Consider the following 14651-nt stretch of genomic DNA (forward strand, 5'->3'; position numbering starts at 1 on the left):
AGTCTAGAATCTTATCGGTCCTGAGTTCAAGTCCCAATGCTGCTACCTCCTAACCATGTGGCCTCACTCAGACCACTTTGCCTCTCTCCTCCCACCCTGGAGGCTGACTCTCACTCCCAGCACAGTTATAATAACCCGCAGGGTCATTGCGAAGATGAGAGGTCATGCATTCACCCTGCCTGACTCATGGGAGGGACTTAGGAACTGGCAGCTGGGCTGTTGTTGTTTTTTTCCTACTAGATAAGTTCTTGTTCACAGTTATGTCACCAACAACTAGGACAGTGCTCGGTAACTGTCTGTGGCTTGACAGAGTGACGGACTGGAAGGATGAACAAAGAACTAAGGAACAAATGCTCACCTTGTAAGGCCTGGAATGTCATCAAACATCACCTCCCACCCCATCGGAGCGCTTCTTGCAGAGCACTCCTGAAGGATGGGCACTTGGCCTTCGGTGGGGCAAGCTTACCAGCTCCCTGCTGCCCACACTGGGGAAGCTTATCATTAGAACGGCAGCCCGGCATTGGATAGGAATGTTACCACAGTTCACCATGCACCCAGCATCGTTTATTCAGACTTCCTCCACTGAGCAGCACATAGTAGGGGCTCATTCTTTCCTCCCCTGAACAGACATTTCCTTTTGGCCTTGGTCACTGGGCCAGGCTAGAGTCAGGCTGAACACATAGAGGCAGCCCTGTCATTGTGAGGCTTACATGATAGCCAGACAGACATTAAACGCCTAAGTGGATAATTAATTACTTCACAGCAATGATATTATAACAAGCACATTGAAAGAGAAGTACCGGATGCCACAGAGGGAGGGTAACTTGGAACCTTAGCACTGTGGAAGGTGGGCCAGAGATTTGATTGAAGAAGTGTTGGGAGGGAAGGATGGGAGGAGCAGGGGCAAGAGAACTTTTTAACAGACCGGGAAAGTCACCTCTTAATCCTTCCTGAAAAAGCCCATTTATGTTAACGCTCTTTGTCACAAATCGACGATTATTCATAGATTCATGGAATATCAACAAACCGAGGCTCAAGTCCTGAGCCTGTTATTTACACCTCTGGCAAGGGCCTCCGCTCACCTAAGCTCAGATTCCTCACCAGTAGGTAACAGGAGGAGGGAAACAGTAGCTACTGTTTGGGGTTGCTCTGGAAATGAACTGCGAGGGTATTCTACAGCACTTAGCTCAGTGTCATCACGTGGTGCGCAGTCTGTAGCAGCGTCCTTGTTATTATCATAATTCACGTCTCCCTGCTTCAGCTGACTGAAAGGTGAAGGCAGAGAGGACACTCAGCCACAGCTCTTCCTCAGTCGATCCTCCCCGCAGAAAATAATATTATTTCACATATTTTTTAACTCTCAGAATTGGAAATAAAGGTACTATAGAAACTAACACTAACCCTTGCCTTGTGGTGCAGTGACGATCGGGGGGGGAATTTCAGAGGGTGAAATCTAGGTTTGGAAATGTCAGCGACGTCACTCTTTTTATAATTCACTCACAGGCCTTTAGGGGGCAGTGTTGTGGGTCCAGGACTGTTCTAGAAGCCGAGTGGGACACAAAGAATAAGACGGGCCTTTTTCCTCAGAGGTTTATCATCTAGTGGAATTTCCCCCACGAAAGGACAAAACGCAGATTCTTGTAGGGTGGGAGACTTATTTAAGACTCAAAGGGAATATCTCCAAGCATTCTCAGAAGCCACAGCTCAGATGTTTCTGGTCACTGCCTTGCAGGAAAACCTCTGCTTTTGACAAACTATTCACCTTAGAACTCATTCATATCACTGACGCCAACAAAATAATTTCCACATGAATATTAGAAGCATTTAACCTTCAGTATTTCAGGACATTGACCATCACGGGAAAGTAATTCCTCTCAACTTAATAATAACCTAGTAATAGAAACTAATTATAGGTAGGTCAAGAAACAGGCATTCCGAACCAAATAAATACCTCCATGTTAGCCAGGCTTCCTGAGACTATCACACACTGAAATCTATTCATTGGCCTTTCAGTAAACAGTTCTTGAGCACCTACTATTAATAGTTGGCCTTAATGAGTGCCTACCGTGGCCAGGCTCTTGTGTAAACTTCATAACATCCCTATGAGGCAGGAACTATTAATATCCCCATTTGATAGATAGGAAAACTGAGTTACAGAGGACTCAAGTAATTTCTCCAAGGCCACTCAGCTAGGAAGCGGGGGTGTCAGGCTGCTCCCGGGGAGGTCGGGGCCAGTCCCTGTTCTCAGCCACCATGTCCCATTGCTTCTGGGAAGAAAGATACTCTCCGGATGCTGCGAGAGAGCAGTCTTCCCCAAAGCCTTACCTTACCACTAAAATGCCCACTCACACTTGAGGAGGCTCTTCTTCAAAAGCAGATGCTGGCAAAGCCTTCTCGACTCTTGTCTGCATCGTCTACCCCAGCATCCCCTCCATGAACTCCCCTCTCTACCAACCAGGTCCGCCTCTGTCTTTCCCCATAGCCCACCCAGATCTCCACCCCACAGCCCTATCTTTGTCTTTCCAGCTCCTACAATGCTCTCCCCACCCCATCCTTCACAGTCCTGCCTCATCTTCTCAGCAATATGTCCCTCCCCAAAGTCCCACTGCAGTAGGACGTGAAGTCCCCCTCCTGTTTTCATGCATCCTTAAGTGTCTGTGAGAGCTTGGCTCCTTGGTCTACATTAGAGCTTCAGTAAATTTTAATAATAATAATAATACCTCCATTCATTGAGCACGCCCTGTATGCTAAGGATTTTGCACACATTGTATCTACCCTAAGAGGTAAAAATGTTTGTGTCCATGTTGTGGATGAAGACATCCAAGAACCAGAAAGGGTGAAATATAAGCCAGATAAATGCCCCTTATTTGAATTCCAGCTCTTCTCATTCGAACTGAGCCTTCCCCTACTCAACGTAGCACCGAACGAGGACAATATTCTGCTTTATTACTAGACATTGTATTTAAAACAGTAGCTCAGTTTGTACACAACCTCCAAGTGCCTTGTATAGTAGCTGTAGAATATTTCACAGAACATACACGTGTTGGCTTTTATTTAATCCTTATTATTGGACTTGGAATTTGCAGCTTTGTTTTTAAAACTAGAAGGAACAGAGCCATGAAAAAAATATAGAGAGTTTTTCCCTTTATTTTGGAGTATTTCCTTATCATAACTCCCTAGGAGCAGGGTTACTGTGTCAAGGCATGTGTTGCATGACTCGTCATCCACATCACTGACACGCAAAGCCACTCACCGACGCACCTGCTGCCACCAGTGCAGACGTCAGCCAGCCCAGGGCACCCGCCAGCAAAGGGCATGAGCATTTTGCTCTCTTATAATTAATGAAGCTATATGTTGTCTATTAATCTCCCTGCTGTGAATGACTGCATCTGGTCTTCTGAGTGTGTGCTACTTGGTATTCTGGTTGAGTTTTCACTCATCGGTAGCAGTTCTTCAAGACGAGTTATAAATCCTGTGCCGGGCAGACTGTCTGTACTGGATCTAAGTCCATTCAGCTAATTACAGTCTGATCCTTGGATCACCTGCAGTGTGTCACCGTGCTGACACTGGGGACACCCAAGAGAAAAAGGCGCAGCTTCGAGAAACCCAGAGACACCAAGACTGGGTTTAATGTTGGCCGTGTGGGACACACTGAGTTCCAACAACAAGATGCTTCTGCTCAAAGTGGGGGGATGGAGCCTGGAAAGGGCCGTGATTCGGAAGTGGTGGGGCAGCCAGGGGATGTTCTAGGGCTTCCAAAGAGGCGGACAATGGAGAGACCCAGGGCATCTTCATGGGAGGCGCAAGGTTTGAGCTGGGCCTGCGGGACAGTGGGATCTGGGGAGATGCGGAGAGGTGGGACTCCTGGCTAAGAGCCTTGTGGACGAGAGCCCAGAGCTCCCATCCCAGCTGCACGAATGAGCTCGGGAAGCAGAGGGTGGCAGGGGCCCCGGGCAAACGTTTTCTGCGTAAGGGCCCACGACACATCTGTTTGTTCGCTGAGACGTCTGGACGCTGTCACGGGGGTCCCCGAGAGCAAGACCACTCAGATGAAAGTGGACATCCCTTTTCCAGAAGTTCCTCCTTGTGAAGACAGCTAAGCAGGCCTCATGTTTAACCAGCCAGTGAGGGACCTATTATACTCTGAGCTTCATGTTGTTAGTGCAATGAGTACATTTTTTTTCTCCAAGGCCTGGCTGCTTAGGCTTTGGAACTGAAAAAAAAAATTTCCCTGAGTCATATCCTTACAAAAATATTAGGATAAACTGCAACACCCCCAAAGTACTTCGAGAAGTGGGGTAAGTGACAAAGATGTTCAAATTGCTTCCCAGTTAAAAAGCACCAGTCAGTTACCCCTGGTCTGAAGGCCAGCAAAGGTTGCCTACCAGACTGGATCAATTCCGTATATAATTTTGATGCTTGCGTCTAAGTGTCTAAATGACTACTTGGGCATTCCTTAAACCCAGTCTGAGAGTCCCCTCTGAGCACCAGGAGAGAATGAGTCTTCCTTGTCCTTCATCCCTAGTGCTGATTTGAAGAGATCTCAGACACAGGAAATGGCTCAGTACCCACGGTGACAGGCACCAAAGGATTATCCAGCAGCGATGATGGTGAATTTCTCTGGAATTAGTGGGGAAATTGTTCCCAACCTACCAAAACAGGGTTCCAGAGAGGCTAACACAGACTCCTAAGATCACAGGGGACCATTCCTCCGTAGAATGCTCAATGACTGGCCTAAAGGACTCCGGACCCAGAGCCGGAAGATTGTTCACCCTTCACCTGGTCACCAGGCAGGACTGTGGGCACCTGCTTGGCAGCCGACTCTCGTCCAGCTGCAGACCTGTGGACACAGTGCTGAACCTGACGATGGAGCCCCCATCGCCCACCCACTCTGCACCACTGCCCTGGCCCCCCTAGCTGCTTGTTCCTCAGACACACCTTCTGCCTCCAGGCCTTTGCACTAGCGGTTGCCCCCACCGGAAACGCTCTTTCCCTAGACACCCACCTGCTTCCTCCCTCCACTGCATTCTGGCCTCTGCTCCAGCACTGCCTTCCCTGAGCAGGCTTCCCTGACCACCTATTTAAAACGGCAGCCTTTCAGCCTACCTTTAGCATGCTGGACTTTCTCCCTAGCCCTTACAACTACCTAACATACTGACGGTGGTCAAGTTCCATGACACCAGGGATCAGCCTTGTCTGTCTGCTGCTGCATGCTAGGCATCTAGAATGGAACCTGGCACACAGGACATTTTCCTTAATTGTTTATTGAGTAAATCAATCCATTTTTCACAAGAGCTCCAAGGAATCCCATAAGGCTAGTCCTTGAACCTGACTTTGTCAGCTTCCAGCCTTAGGTCCTCGAGGCAAATGTTACCCCTTCAGGCCTCTGTTTCACTCCATCCGGACTCTGTGTTCTGCCCCACTCCTGTCTTGTTGGCTGCCTCTGTCAGGCCTGGAGCCCCAGGGGAGAACTGAGCCCCACTGTCGACCCCAGGAGAAGATGGCACTCTGATCTCCACACTTCTCCGAAAACTGCACGTCAGAGAGTGTGGTGGCTTGCCCAATGTCACACAAGGCCATGTGAGTGGTCGCTGAAACGAAGGACCCAGGTTTCCTGACTCCCGCTGAATTGCTCTGCCTAACCCACCATCCTTTCTCCCTTGATGGCAAATCTGACCAAATTTAAGAAGAAAGGCATGCGTACTGCTCACAGGAAAGGGAACTGTTGTAAAGGAGGCAGACAGAGTGAAGGAGGAAGGCCACGAGTTGAACAAGGAAGAAATACAAGGCCTTGCCATCACAACCAATTGCAGAATGGACGCCCTATTCATAGAGAGGTTCAGGTGGCCCCAATCTTCACAGCCCCTGGACAGTCTGTCCAAGACCCTGCCGATCCCGGGGCGCCGCAGGCAAACCACAGCGACTGCGGCCAGCAGACCCAACCACATCCGACCTGACATGGGGCTGAACACGTACAGCAGGACTGAAAGAAAGAACGCCAAGGGGGTCCGGGAAGGAAAAAGGCCCCGGAGCAGAGGGAGGCCAGCGAGAAATTAGCCAAGAGTGTGACGGACACAAGCAAACACAATAGACACAAAATCTGGCAGGGGGAAAAATGGCAAAGAAAAGCAAGTCGGTGAAAAATAAACGCAGTCCAAAAACACAACAAAACATTTTTTAAAAGTTTATTTTACCTAGAATTAATGACAGGAAAACCCCATAAACGTGGTGCAAAATGTTTAATGCCCCATTGAATGCCAACATTATGCCATTCATCTGTCCTTGCAGGTGTATTATTTCTAGTCCCCAGGATGAAAAGCAAAGTTGCTTTCCACATCTTTTATAGTACTTAAAAATACATATTTCCAGGGCTTTATTGCCAAAGGCCCTGCTTTCTTCCAGAACCCACAATAACTAATCATGTTACTGCCACCAAGTCTAGAAATTGGAATTAATAGTTGGTGGGAGGCTTTGCTTCCATCCTATGAGTGATCTTTGCTTTAACAACCCTTAGAGTTAGTGATTTCTCCTAAATATTTATTTCTCCCTGAGGGAAAGCTTTCTCTAAGAACTTTCTCTCTGCCCTAAATAGTCACAATCCTCAATCTGTTTTTCTTCTATTTGTCCACTTAGAGTTTTTACTGGAATCAATTTTATTAATTTCCTTCAGAAAATTAGCGAGTCAGAGTAAATCACAGGGAGCTTTTCCCTCTTGACCATGTGAATCAGCTCCCTCCACCTTCTTGGTTTTCCTTTTAACACTAGGTCGCCGAGGTCTAGATTTGCTCAGTTTTTCTCCAGAATGTCTCTCCAAATAAAAAAATAAATAAAATAAAACCTTTTAAAAGAAGAGAGAAAGAGGAAACAAAGAAGGAAGGGTGGGGGAAGGGAGGGAGGAAACATGTAAACTAAACTTAAAAACGATTGCAACCTAAACATCGCCTTCACCAGTTATGCCTCCATCATGCCTCTGACGGGTGCCCACTTTAAGATTTGGAAGACTTCCTTCACAATAAAAGGGGCTATTGCCTCAGCATCTCCAGCAATCTAGCACTGCCTCGGTATCTCTCCGATTCACCACCAAACTGACTGCCATGCAGGAACTTCTGGTGTTGACCCCCTCTTCAACGATCCCTGGTCCAATGGTTGGAGTAACTAGACCACAGTCAAAACCATGTTCCAAAGCTGTCCGCAGCCACTAAGTCGCAGGTAGCTGACTTCTCAAGGTCAGATAGGTCACTTAAGCTCTATGCGTCGACACGCTCCTCCTCCATGGTATGAGGGTGCTAGACCAGGCTTTCTCCCAGAGTGCTGGGAGCTGTCATATTCAGTTTGAACACTGCTCTTGAAACCGATGATTTTCAGTTGACTTTTTGGGAACACAATACTCATCAGTTACCCTGGGACTCTACCTCACAATTTAAAAAAGAACACAAATAAAATGAAATTTTAAAAGAAATGCTTCCCCAGCCCTAGAATCTGTGTCCAGAGCCCCAAACCCAGAGGTTCACCAGGAGGCACTCTGCGGTCTCAGTTCTGCTCCCCAGCCAGGCCGGTGGCAGCCGGCTTGTTAACCGACTTTTACTGCTTGTTTTCACAACAACCTTGAGACCCCTTGGAGTAAATAGCAAGGGCGAAGCATATTATCCAATTTGCAGTTCGGAAATCCAGAGCAGCGCAGGCTGCGAGGAAAGGCCGGCTCCTTAATGCAGCCTGGTGATGGGAAAGGAGTCACCAGGAGGTTAAGTGACTTCTGCAATTGGGCCAGGCCGGCCAGCGCCAGCGACAGGCTTCGGGACGCGGAGCCCTCGCCTTTCCACGCCGCGTTCAGTCCTCCCGGCCGGCCACCCTTCTTCCCTGAATGCCTTTTAATCCAGCATGATCCACAAATAAAGGAAATTGTGGTTTTCACATCATGATAGAGCTTATTTTTCCGCTGTGAATAGTAAAAGCCGGGTAACCCACTCGTCGTCGCTTCAGAATGTTCCCCTTCCAGCCCGCATTGTTTATTCCTCCAGCTTTCGACAGTTTCTCTTTCAAGATGTCAGTTTTTAACGCGTTTGCATAATTCTGCGTTTTATTTCGGGACTCGCTGTCATAACCGTTCATTTCCCCCCCGCTGAACAGGCTAAGTTGTTGAAAAAGAAAACGGTGTTTGGAGGCCAGTCCAATCCTACAATTTAAAAGCTGGCAGGATCCGTCTTCCTTTTCTCCCTGAGGAGGATTAATTTGCTTCTTTTTTATTCTCCAAGTTTTATGATTCCAAATAAAGGATATAATGGTGCCATTGAGAGTTGGGGAAATGTGGAAGATAAATAGCCTATGTGGGAACTGCTTAAAATGAGAATGGAAGTTTTGGGGAAGGGGGGGCGGGGGCGGAGACAGTTTTTATCATGTGAGTGTGGCCTATTAATGATAAAGGAAATTTCCTCCTTCTAATGAGTCTTGTTTTATAGACTGAAGTGAGGGCAAATGGTTCCATTTGTGTCATAAATGTAAAGAAGCTGAAATCGTACTCCCAAGAATGTAATATGTTTAATTTTTGAAGCTGGGGGAGCAGCCGTTAAAAGGTATGTTTTTTCTGGGACCTGCAACATGGACTCCGGGTTTTTCATCTTGATTTCATTGCCTGAACGCTGACACATTTAAGAAACAAGCTAAAATCATCTGCAGGAAACTAATGGACTGAGGGAAATGATGTGAATACATTTGCAGGGGACGGGGCAAGTTAACCCCAATCAACTCCCAACTTATAGGGTCATCGGTGGGATGACCCATTCGTACCACAGCCACAAGGGACCGACTCATCCTCAAGAACTATTCTTAAGGGCCCTTTAGAATGTTACAGAATAGGCTGGGCAGATGGTACTGAGCTCCAAGAGCTAATAATCCAGGTCAGTGCCGTAGATGTTTATTGACCAGACTCTGTGTGCAAAGCACCATGGAGAAGCAGGGCCCCTGAGGCCCAGTCCTGGCCCTCATGGAGCTCGCAGGCAGCGGGGAAGGAAGACCATGTCTGTTCAGCAGTCTGTAGTCACACTGGGAGTCTCGGACCCCAGAACACATTCCTTCTGCTACATTTGAAGTGGCCCCCAAAAGACAAGAGACACAACACTGATTTGATACCCATCTGATCACATCACACTTTTGCTTACACTCTCTTTTGGCTTCCGCTCCTTCCCCCGCCCTTGACTTAAATCCAGTCTCTCTCTCTTTTTTTTTTAAGATTTTATGTATTTTTTTTCTAGAGAGGGAAGGGAGGGAGAAAGAGAGAGAGAGAGAGAAACATCAATGTGCGGTTGCTGGGGGCCGTGGCCTGCAACCCAGGCATGTGCCCTGACTGGGAATCAAACCTGTGACACTTTGGTTCACAGCCTGCGCTCAGTCCACTGAGCTACAGCAGCCAGGGCTAAATCCAGTCTCTTAATCATGACCTTCAGAGCCCAAATGCTCTTGGCCCTCCCTAGTTCCCCTACATGCCCCTGGCTCATGCCTTTCCTGCCTCCCAGGCCTCCTGGTGTTTTGCAAGCAACCCAGACGTGATCCTGCCCTTGACTGCCTCTCCCAATGGACCATCTCCCCCCAAACCAGCTGCCCCCCTCTCCTGGCTCAGCTCAGGACTCCTTCTTCAGTGGGACCTTCCCGACCACCACCACGCTTTCCCATCCCCCTGCCTCACTTCCTGCATAGTATCCCCTTCATTAATTCATTTCCTTATTTAGTCCTGTGTCCCTTCTTGCCCCGGCCCGGAATATCAACTCCACAAGAACAGGGAGTTTCCTGAGTTGCCTACTGCAGTGTCCCCCACCCCGGGGCGATGACAGGCCCTCCGTTAAAACTGGGTGATTCAATCAATCAATCACTGAAAACAAAAGATCAAAGACAGGTCTTTCGTGTGGGGTGAGGGATGGGGAGCAGTGAAGGAGACACAGAGGTGACGTTCGGGTGGGGAGAGCAGCTGGGTGCTTACATGGGGCTTCCAGAGACCTGACGCAGCAGGTGGGCTGCACCTTGAAGCCACAATTCAGTGTCCCAGCTCTCAGATACTTGGGCCCTAGGAATCAAAGTGCAAGATGGTAAAAGACCGTGGGATCTCTGACTAACTCCCATATCCCTCAAAATTTACACTGTTGATAAAGTGCGTGCATCTCATCATTATTCTCCTTATGCATCTGATAAATATTTGCTGAAAAACTCCCTCCAGCAACAGATCCCCAGTGTCTACTGCCAGGTTTTACACTATTCTCATGGGGGAAAGAGACCTTTGACATAAATAGAAAGCCCTGAAAAGAACCACTTGTTCCTAAGCATGAGCTAGAGAGGCTATAACTTTCAAATGTGTGGTTTCTGTCCTCTGCGTCGTGGGGGACAGGCCCATCTCTAAGTGTATCCAGAAATGTCAGCTGTCACATTTCAGGGCAGACATCCAGCCCCAGCCGCCCGGCAAAGGTGGGCATGTTATCAGAAGGCCATCACAGAGCACTTAATGGACCTCCACTCCTAAATAAACACAGCAGGGGGATGCGGGGTGCAGCCTTACATCCCGGCTGTTTGTGTGTTCCTGTCACACCAGTCAATTTCATTGGCTCGTGGCGTTACATTTACTTCCTGGAATATGACATTGCACAGATCTGCCTTCGTGGGCACTGGTGGCTAAAATGGGAACAGTTTAATGAATCGCAAGTCAGATCCTGTATATAAAGCCCACATCACAAGGCAACGGCCAGGCCTCTGCGCAGCACGGGAGGATTGATCTTCCCTGGGTTAGACCATGACCCTGCGCTCCCTTGCCCTCCGTGCACACCACCAACAACATTATCTCATTCTCTAAAGGGCCTGCAAGGTCTTCTCTGAGGCCCTTTAAATCTGGGGCCAGATTATTCTCCAAGCGTCAAAATGACTTTTTAATTGCACTGGCCACAGTTAGGCACCACCTACACTCTTTCAGGGGGAAGGGGACCTTTTCACAAAGACAGGCTGACTTGGCAGGAATGTGTGAGCCTCAACACCCAAGTCTAAATGCCAGCCCAGGGGTCCTGGGTTGGTGCCGCCCCGGTGCCTCAGCCAGACGAGCTCAGAGGGTTGGGTGCCATGAGTGAGCCTGCATTTAGGGCGTCCCTCCTGGACGTCCTCCCCAGTTATCCATCTTTTGTTGGCGGACGTCCTTGTGCCTCTCCCCGCTTGTTCAATAAAACTACACCTATGTAGGCTTATCTGCCATTACATCTTAAGGCCAATAAATCTGTCCAAGTTTAAGTAACAAAAGGGGTGAGTCAGTATGCTAACATCCTTCATATCCAGGGAGCCGGGACCATGAGAATCTTTAAAATGTCCCTCGCTTCTCTTCCTTCGGTCTGTTCCCACATCCCCGCTCCAGCCCCCCAGAACGGCTGCAACCACTCCTTGGAGGGTCCTCCACAGACATGCTAGACACACCCTGCACCATCCAACCTCTGTACCTGTGTCCAGGCAGGAAAGGAGGCCTCCGCCCCGCACCCAGCTGTCTAATTGTGTCGACCCCAAAGACTTCTCATTTCTGTGGGGACTCCTCATTTAGGGGAGACTGCCTTTAGACTCTCTCCTAGCAGGGTGGAGGAGGGGCCCCCTTTCAGTGGAAATCCTGCACGCCAAGACCCAAGACCCGCAGCTTTAGGCCTTGGAGTGACAGGGTCTTTGATTTCCCTGGATGAGCTTTGCCTGGGACTGCCCCTTCTCTCCGTGGAAGGCAGACAAAGCCCAGCACAAGCGGTGACACTGCCCAGGGACAGGAGTCCCCTCACCCCCCGCCCCAGAGCTTCACTTCTTGTGGTTTCAGCTACCCCTAGTCAACCATGATCCAAAAATGTTACACGGAAAATTCCAGAAATAAACCATTCCTAAGGTTGAAGTTGCGTGCATGTCTAAGGAGTGAACTCTTGCATCATGCTGCCCCGGCCCACCCGAGCCTCGAATCACCCCTTTGCCCAGTGTATCCATCCGTGCTGTACGTACAGTACAACAAGATATTTGGAGAGAGGGCGAGAGACCCCATTTATACACTTACTACAGTATATGGGTATAATTGTTCCATTTTATTATCTTGTTAATCTCTCAGTGTGCCTTATTTATACCAAACTTTATCATGGTATGTATGAGTAGGAAAAATAGTGTATACAGACAGGGCTCAGTACTATCCATGGTTTCAAGCACCCCCTGGGGATCTGGAACTTACTCCCTATGGGTGAAAAGAGCGGGGTGTGACTGTAGAAGACACTCAAGGTGCCTGCTCCCATTTGTTTCCTGAAACAGAGCCTTCAAACCTATGTCTCTTCATCCCTGTTTGTCAGAGAGCAGTATTTTTCTATTTACAGCAAAAACAAGTGTATAAGCACATGCCGCATGACCTCTGACCCTCAGCTCCCTTCAGGAAGGTCACAGAACGGTGGGGGTCCAGGGGAACTAGAGAGCACTGTCCCCTTCACACTGAGCAGACAGCACTCACTCACAGCCAGTTCATACCAAACAGGAAAAGTAAAATTAAAGGAGCCCCCGAGCCCATTTTTAGGAGAAGTCTCCTGACGGATAGTTATTAATTCAAATCTAAAAACAAACAAAAGCCAACGTGGGCCAACGCACAGCTCCTGCCTCAGACAGGTGACATGTATACATGGAGTTAACATTTCCTAAAGTATGTTTTATGGTGTTACAGTTTTCTTAGGTGTTCTAGGTCCCCTGGTCCTGTGAGTTGAGAAGACAGTGGTCTAAATAGTGTGAAACAAATTTCTCATGTCAATCTTTTATCGTTTCCAAGGTCCATTGTGAATTTCCGAGAGGGACGTCTCGGAGGCAAGGTCCCCCTAGGGTCCATGACCACGAGACCCTTTCCCAAGGGACCACAGAGTAAGCCTGGGGGTGCTGGCCTAGGATAAGGGATCACAGAAGCTGCCCGCACTGCTCAAAGTGCCGACCGCAGGCCAAGGGCACAAAAGAAACACCGATCGTCCATACGAAGCCCAGCCCAGCTCCCTGGGGTGTGGGACAAAGCCCTTTGTAGTGACAGCATGCTTGTTAGCTGGGCCTTGCACAGCTCTCTCCTTCAGGGGCCTCACGGTGTGACCCTGGTGAGTCTCTTCTTCTTGTCACAGCGAACATTAGGTGCAGGGGACAGCAGAGAGACACATGCCTCCTCCGGCAACACTTCGGTCTGGGAGGGAGATAGAAGTGAAGACAGAAAAAGGCAGAAAGGCCACATGATGCTTCAACAAGATCTGTACAAGGTGCTACATGACTAATGGAGAAGCACTCAGCTTTGAGAATCGGGAAGGACTTCTCGAGCTTGCCAGACTGACAAGGGCCAACTGCTCCAGGCAAAGAGGTGCCACTCACCAGCAAATCTTGCTCCCGCAGGGCATATATATACTTGGCCGTGTCTGGATACATTTTTGATTGTCACATGCAGAAGGGGAGACTTGCTGCTGGCATGGACTGGGCAGAGGCCAGGGATGCTGCTGAACAGCCTACGACACACAGAGCAACCCCAACGACCAGGATGTATTCACCCCAAGTGTCAACAGTGTGGAGGCAGAGAAGTCCTGCCACAGGCAAAGCACAGAGGTGGGAGAACAGGTTAACCCGGGGGTCTGCGAGCATCTGATAATGCCGACTGGGGCTCCCAGGGACCTGTCTCTGTCTTCCACCACGTCCAGGTGAGAAACTCCTCAAAGGCACTGGCTTGCCCTGTGGGTGTGTATATTTACAGAACCTAGACTATGGTTAGCACAAGATGAGTGAATAACATACATTCCCCAAGGGAAAGTGGCGATAAGAATAATGCAGAGGACACAGGTATACTCCGTTCCTGGGGCAACCATAACAGAGCACCATAGCTTGCTGGCTGAAAACAGCAGAATTATTCTCCTGTAGTTCTACAGACCGGAAGTCTGAAACCAAGGTGCTGGCAGGCTGTGTTCCTCCTGGAGGCTCCGCGGGACAATCCTCCCCTGTCTCTCGAGGCGACTCCAGGTGTCCCTTGGCTCGCAGAGGCGTAGTTCCAGTCTCTGCCTCTGTCTTCCCCTGGGTCTTTACTCGGCCTTCTCCTCTGTGTCTGCGTCTCTCCTCTCTTTTCCCCAGTGACGTGGTTCACTTGATTCAGGGCCCATTCGGTTAAGCCAGGATGATGTCATCTTGAGATCTTTCACTAAATTACATCTGCAAAGACCCACTTCCCAAATAAGGTCACAGGCACAGGGACTGGGAGTTAGGGTTGAACATGGTTTCTTTTGGGGGTTGTGGGGGGACACTATTCTAGACACTACAACAGGGGCTACGCACCTGGAAAGACAAGGAAAACATGCATAGAATGAAGGGAAAAAAATGAATCCTCCACCTGGGTCATAATCTCTTTAAAAGTTGGCCACTGCTAATTCTCACTTCAATAAGGCAGCAAGATAAAATGTTCGGAGCAGTTGGTTTTGAAATGCAAACTGTCTGTGTACAGGAGATATGAGTACAAAACACGTACAATGCTAAAAGAGCTGGTTTAGGAAAAAGCTTGGGGGAGTCCACAGAAACTCCACCTAATTCACACGGTAGCTCTAGATTTCAAGTCTCTGAAGTCTGCCCTGGGCAAAGACTCCCTCCATGCTGTTGGCGGAAAGCTTCTTTTTCCTGGG

This window comes from Phyllostomus hastatus, unplaced genomic scaffold, assembly GCF_019186645.2.
Source record: "Phyllostomus hastatus isolate PE091 unplaced genomic scaffold, TTU_PhHast_1.1 phas_contig_196, whole genome shotgun sequence".
Classification (NCBI taxonomy): Eukaryota; Metazoa; Chordata; class Mammalia; order Chiroptera; family Phyllostomidae; genus Phyllostomus; species Phyllostomus hastatus.